The sequence below is a fragment of the Arachis ipaensis genome, chromosome B1, assembly GCF_059453495.1.
Source record: "Arachis ipaensis isolate K30076 ecotype BB chromosome B1, ASM5945349v1, whole genome shotgun sequence".
Lineage (NCBI taxonomy): Eukaryota > Viridiplantae > Streptophyta > Magnoliopsida > Fabales > Fabaceae > Arachis > Arachis ipaensis.
The window spans coordinates 43,099,653-43,105,313 of record NC_142436.1 but is presented as its reverse complement, the minus strand read 5'-3'; the positions used below and the strand labels follow the sequence as shown (position 1 = coordinate 43,105,313).

Here is a 5,661-nt window from a genome sequence, read left to right as displayed (position 1 = left end):
CTTATGTATTATTTGATTGACTCGAATGTTTATGGATGTTGGTTTGGCTGAGTTGTTGTGCGGCTTTGTGAAATGTAATGTTTTGAAGCTGATTCTTTAAATATTTAAAATCTAAGTTTAATCCGTTGAGGATTGGTTTGAATTGAGTCAATTGTTTTGATGATGTGAAAGATAGAATACTCTTTGGAATTCAGCCTGGTTTGCTTTCACTGATTTGGTTTTGATAAATGATTTGTTGCTGAACCGATTCTTTAAAGCTTTGGAAATGAGTTAAATTGATTGATATTGAGTTGATTTCTGAAATAGTTTCCTTGAGATATGCCACTGAGGCGACTGTTGGATTTAGTTTTCTTTTGAATTGATTTCTGGTTTTGGGCTGTTAAAAAGGAATGAGAATCGGTTTAGTTGGGACCCGAACTGGGTGGCAAAAGTCTAAGTTTTAGGGGAGGTGCTGCCGAAATTTCTACAAAATCCTACTCTTGTTTGTAAAGTTATTTAAAAAGGGTTGGATTTGAGAAATTGTATTAATTTATTTATTAAGAGAATATTTATGTTTTCAAGCTTAATTTATTTAATGAACTTTATGCGTTGAGTTCGGCTTATTTAGAAACGAACTATTTGTACAGTTTGAATCACTGAAGGAAAGAATGATGCTCTAATATTGATTTCAATATAAAAAGGAGCTTTTAGTGATTTTAAAGGAATTTATACTTTTGATTGAGTAATCAAGTTTGAGGCATTTTGGAAGAGCTAGAAAAATGGGTTCCAAAAAGAAACCTGAAAGTGGTTTGATTCAAATGAACCGGTTCCGTTTCAAATGAGTTGATTTTTGGACCGGGTTGGAACTTGTGATTTTGTATGATCGGTTTCATAATAAATTCAGTTTTATTTACTTGAACCGGGAATCTATGATTTTAAAAGTTTCAATGAATTTTAAGGAATTTATATAAGTTGACCTTCCCTAAAGACTTGGGACTCTGCCGAGAAACTTTGTTATAAAATCCCATTGTGGGATGGGTGATTTTGAATGTTCCCAAAAAGAATTTTTAACTTTCCATGGTTTTGGAAGTTTTGGAAAGAGAATGTCGAGAGTGGCTTTGTTTTAAAAAGGGAACTGATGAGCGGATAATTTATACGCTTTTTGACACTGTTTTTAGTATGTTTTTAGTAGGATCTAGTTACTTTTAGGGATGTTTTCATTAGTTTTTATGTTAAATTCACATTTCTGGACTTTACTATGAGTTTGTGTGTTTTTCTGTGATTTCAGGTATTTTCTGGCTAAAATTGAGGGACTTGAGCAGAAATCAGATTCAGAGGTTGAAAAAGGACTGCTGATGCTGTTGGATTCTGACCTCCCTGCACTCAAAGGGGGCTGGCCATCTCGGCCATGCCTGGACCTTCACTTATGTATTTTCAACGGTAGAGTTTCTACACTCCATAGATTAAGGTGTGGAGCTCTGCTGTTCCTCAAAGATTAATGCAAGTACTACTGTTTTCTATTCAATTCTTCTTATTTCTCTTCTAAGATATCCATTCGCACCCAAGAACGTGATGAAGGTGATGATTATGTGTGACGCTCATCATCCTTCTCCCTTATGAACGCGTGCCTGACAAACACTTCTGTTCTACATGAATTAAGCTAGAATGAGTATCTCTTAGATCTCCTAACCAGAATCTTCGTGGCGTAAGCTAGAATGATGGCGGCATTCAAGAGAATCCGGAAGGTCTAAACCTTGTCTGTGGTATTCCGAGTAGGATTCAATGATTGAATGACTGTGACGAGCTCCGAACTCGCGATTGCAGGGCGTTAGTGACAGACGCAAAAGGATAGTAAATCCTATTCCGGCATGATCGAGAACCGACAGATGAATAGCCGTGCCGTGACAGGGTGCATGAGCAGATTATTCACTGAGAGGATAAGATGAAGCCATTGACAAGGGTGATGCCTCCAGACGATTAGCCGTGCCGTGACAGGGCATTGGATCATTTTCCCGTGAGATGACCGAAAGTAGCCATTGACAGTGGTGATGTATCACATAAAGCCAGCCATGGAAAGGAGTAAGACTGATTGGATGAAGATAGCAGGAAAGCAGAGGTTCAGAGGAACGAAAAGCATCTCCATTCGCTTATCTGAAATTCCTGCCAATGAACCTACATAAGTATCTCTATCCCTTTTATTGTTTATTTTAATCTAATAAAGTATCATGTTTAAATCCGCCTGACTGAGATTTGCAAGGTGACCATAGCTTGCTCCATACCAACAATCTCCGTGGGATTCGACCCTTACTCACGTAAGGTATTACTTGGACGACCCAGTGCACTTGCTGGTTAGTTGTATCGAAGTTGTGACAGACTGTAAAACTAGATCAGAGTATCTGGCCTAAGAAGCCATTACCAGAGATCACAATTTCGTGCACCAAGTTTTTGGCGCCATTGCCGGGGATTGTTCGTGTTTGGACAACTGACGGTTCATTTTGTTGCTCAGATTAGGTAATTTTCTTTTTATTTTATTTTCAAAAATTTTTCAAAAAAATTTCTAAAATTTTCTCATCTGTTTTCGAAAAAAATAAAAATGTTTTCAAAAATAAATTATTCTATGGCTTCAAAATTTTTAAGAATGAATTCTAGTGTTTCATGAAATATGTTGAATCATATCTGGCTGTAAAGCCATACCCAAACTACTTTGGGATTGGTATTCAACTAATCACTCCAGCTCATGTAATTATATGTTGCAGCCTGGCTGGCTGTAAAGCCATGTCTAAATTCATTTGGACTGAGGCAGCAATTTGTTATCAAGAGCAAGCTAGTTGGAGTTAATCCACCTGCTACTGTTTCTGATCACCTGCTGAAGCTTGGCTGGCCATTGGCCATGTCTAGTGTTTTGGACTGAAGCTTTCATTGAAAGCTTGGCTGGCTAGTGAGCCATGTCTAATTCCTGGACTGAAGCTTTAGACTAACATGGCAAGATTCCTGGAATTCATATTAAAAATTTTGGAATCCTTAATTTTTCTTTTTTCATATTATTTTCGAAAAAATCCAAAAAAATTAGAAAATCATAAAAATCAAAAAATATTTTTTGTGTTCTTGTTTGAGTCTTGAGTCACATTATAAGTTTGGTGTCACTTGCATATGCATCTTGCATTTTTCGAAAATATCATGCATTCATAGTGTTCTTCATGATCTTCAAGTTGTTCTTGGTAAGTCTTCTTGTTTGATCTTGATGAATTTTTGTTTTGTGTCTCTTTATGTTTATCATATGCATTCTTGAATTCTTAGTGCGTAAGCATTAAAGAATTCTAAGTTTGGTGTCTTGCATGTTTTCTTTGCATTAAAAATTTTTCAAAATTGTGTCTATGATGTTCATCATGATCTTCAAAGTGTTCTTGGTGTTCATCTTGACACTCATATCATTCATGCATGCATTCATTGTTTTGATCTAAAAATTTCATGCATTGCATAATTTTCATGTTTTTCATAAAAATTTCAAAATAAAAAAAAATATATTTCCCTTTTTCTCTCATCAAATTCGAAAATTTGGATTGACTTTTTCAAAAATTCTTAAAATCAAGTTGTTGCCAATGAGTCAAATCAAATTTTCAATTTGAAAATCTTATCTTTTTCAAAATCTTTTTCAAAAATCAAATCTTTTTCAAAATTCTTAGTTATTTTCGAAAATTCCAAAAATATTTTTCAAAAATCTTTTTCTTATTTTTAAATCAAATTTTCGAAAATAACATAATCAATTAATGTTTTGATTCAAAAATTTGAAGTTTGTTACTTGCTTGTTAAGAAAGATTCAAACTTTAAGTTCTAGAATCATATCTTGTGATTTCTTATGAATCAAGTCATTAATTGAGATTTTAAAAATCAAATCTTTTTCAAAACTAATTTCTATCATATCTTTTCAAAAATATCTTCTTATCTTATCTTTTTCAAAAATATCTTTTCAAAATATCTTCTATAACCTCCTAACTTCTTATCTTTTCAAAATTTGTTTCAACTAACTAACTAACTTTTTATTTGTTTCTTATCTTTTTCAAAACCACCTAACTAACTCTCTCTCTTTCTAATTTTCGAAAATATCTCTCCCCTTTTTCAAAATTTCTTTTTAATTTATTAATTATTTTAATTTTTAAAACTTAATTTTCGAAAATTACTAACAATTTTTCAAAAACCATTTTAAAAAATCATTAACTCCTTTTCAAAATAATTTTCGAAAATTATCCCTCCCCCATCCTATTCTATTTATTCATTCATATCCTAACATCTCATCTCACATCTCTTCCATTCGTACAGTTGCATTTCTTCCTTTACATCACATTCTTTGTCTCCCCCTTCTCTTCCACTCACAAAGGGATCCCTATACTGTGGTATAAAGGATCTCTATTATTATTATCATTTTTCTGGCCATTCTTCCTTGTCATATGAGCAGGAGCAAGGATAAGAACATTCTTGTGGAAGCAGATCCAGAACCTGAAAGGACTCTGAAGAGAAAATTAAGAGAAGCTAAAATACAACAATCCAGAGATAACCTTTCAGAAATTTTCAAACAGGCAGAGGAGATGGCAGCCGAAAATAATAATAATGCAAGGAGGATGCTTGGTGACTTTACTGCACCTAATTCCAATTTACATGGAAGAAGCATCTCCATTCCTGCCATTGGAGCAAACAACTTTGAGCTGAAACCTCAATTAGTTTCTCTGATGCAGCAGAACTGCAAGTTTCATGGACTTCCATCTGAAGATCCTTTTCAGTTCTTAACTGAATTCTTGCAGATATGTGATACTGTTAAGACTAATGGAGTAGATCCTGAAGTCTACAGGCTCATGCTTTTCCCTTTTGCTGTAAGAGACAGAGCTAGATTATGGTTGGATTCTCAACCTAAAGACAGCTTGAACTCTTGGGATAAGCTGGTCACGGCTTTCTTAGCCAAGTACTTTCCTCCTCAAAAGCTGAGCAAGCTTAGAGCTGATGTTCAAACCTTCAGACAGAAAGAAGGTGAATCTCTCTATGAAGCTTGGGAAAGATACAAACAGTTGACCAAAAAGTGTCCTTCTGACATGCTTTCAGAATGGACCATCCTGGATATATTCTATGATGGTTTATCTGAGCTATCAAAGATGTCACTGGACACTTCTGCAGGTGGATCCATTCACCTAAAGAAAACGCCTGCAGAAGCTCAAGAACTCATTGACATGGTTGCTAATAACCAGTTCATGTACACTTCTGAAAGGAATCCTGTAATCAATGGGACGCCTATGAAGAAGGGAGTTCTTGAGGTTGATACTCTGAATGCCATATTGGCTCAGAACAAAATATTGACTCAACAAGTCAATATGATTTCTCAGAGTCTGCATGGAATGCAAGCTGCATCCAACAGTACTCAAGAGGCATCTTCTGAAGAGGAAGCCTATGATCCTGAGAACCCTGCAATAGCAGAGGTAAATTATTTAGGTGAACCTTATGGAAACACCTATAACTCAACATGGAGAAATCATCCAAATTTCTCATGGAAGGATCAAAAGCCTCAACAAGGCTTTAATAATGGTGGAAGAAACAGGTTTAGCAATAGCAAACCTTTTCCATCATCAACTCAGCAACAGACAGAGAACTCTGAACAAAATGCTTCTAATTTAGCAAATCTAGTCTCTGATCTATCTA

At 35.0% G+C, this 5,661-nt stretch overlaps 1 non-coding gene across 1 annotated transcript; it reads right to left on the bottom strand.

The window, feature by feature from the left end:
• Positions 1 to 4,958: 4,958 nt before the first annotated feature.
• LOC148576362 (small nucleolar RNA R71) lies at positions 4,959 to 5,066 on the bottom strand. Its single transcript, XR_015904154.1, has one exon. It is a non-coding gene; the product is annotated as a small nucleolar RNA R71 (small nucleolar RNA).
• Positions 5,067 to 5,661: the final 595 nt, after the last annotated feature.